General features: G+C 42.1%; 1 non-coding gene across 1 annotated transcript; it reads right to left on the reverse strand.

Annotated features, from left to right (window-relative positions):
* Positions 1 to 588: 588 nt before the first annotated feature.
* LOC120267773 lies at positions 589 to 695 on the reverse strand. Its single transcript, XR_005538569.1, has one exon. It is a non-coding gene; the product is annotated as a small nucleolar RNA R71 (small nucleolar RNA).
* Between the last annotated feature and the right edge of the window lie 502 nt (positions 696 to 1,197).

Consider the following 1,197-nt stretch of genomic DNA (forward strand, 5'->3'; position numbering starts at 1 on the left):
TTCATTTCTTCTTATTCTATCATCATTCTGATTTCTTTTTCTTTCTTTTTGGTGCAGCTCTAGGTTATGATGAGAGGGAACCCGTCAATATTGGTTGAAGGAGATCCTGAACTTGAACGTACACTTAGAAGAAAAAGAAAAGAACCTGTGTAAGAACCATCTAATCTAGATGATTTGGAAATAGAAGGATCTGAAAACATGGCAGAACAGAATGAGCAACATCAGACATTATCCGATTATGCCAAACCTTCAGTATTGGTGACACAATCGAGTATTGTGCGTCCCCCAATTACAGCTCAGAACTTCAAGCTAAAGCCGGTATTCATCCACATGTTGCAGCAATCCGCACAGTTCAATGGTTTGGCAGATGAGGATCCAAAAAATCATATAGAGAACTTTTTGGACGTGTGTGATATGCTTAAGAAAAACAGGGTGATTGATGATGCCATAATGTTGAAAGCCTTCCCATTTTCCTTAAAGGGGATAGCGAAGCAGTGGCTACACTCATTACCTACAGCATCGATTACCATATGGGAGGAGATGGTAGAAGCTTTTCTGGCCCGCTATTTTCCTCCTGAAAAATCTGCAAAGCTTAGGAATGAGATCTCGTCCTTTCTACAGTCAAAATTGGAGTCTCTATTTAAGACATGGGAAAGGTTTAAGGAGCTCCTGGGAAAGTGCCTGAAACACAGATTCCCGGAGTGGATGACTGTTCAGACCTTTTACAATGGGTTGAATCCTAGTACAAGGCAACTCTTGGATGCGGCAGTAGGAGGTACCTTAGAAAGCAAGACCATCGGTGAGGCCCGTCAACTAATTGAAGAAATGGGGTTAAATAGCTATCAATAGAATTCTAGGAAGAAGAAAATGATGGGCGGGCTCCATGAGATATATGCAGTAATTTCATTGGCGGCTCAAGTGGAATCATTGAGTAAGAAGTTAGATCTTCTAACTTCGAATAGAGTGGTGGCCATGACTACTTGCACCAGGTGTTGTGGAGAACATGCTTCCTCTGATTGCCCGATCTCCATTGGTGATGCATCTTCGGTTGAGAATGTCGATTTTGTGGGTAATGCAATGAGGAACAAAGGGAATCCATATAGCAACACATACAATCCAGGTTGGAAGAATCATCCCAATTTTTTGTAGAGCAACCAAGTTCCACAAAAGGCCATGGGGCCACCAGGTTGCCAACAA

This window comes from Dioscorea cayenensis, chromosome 1 (genome assembly GCF_009730915.1).
Source record: "Dioscorea cayenensis subsp. rotundata cultivar TDr96_F1 chromosome 1, TDr96_F1_v2_PseudoChromosome.rev07_lg8_w22 25.fasta, whole genome shotgun sequence".
Taxonomy (NCBI): domain Eukaryota; kingdom Viridiplantae; phylum Streptophyta; class Magnoliopsida; order Dioscoreales; family Dioscoreaceae; genus Dioscorea; species Dioscorea cayenensis.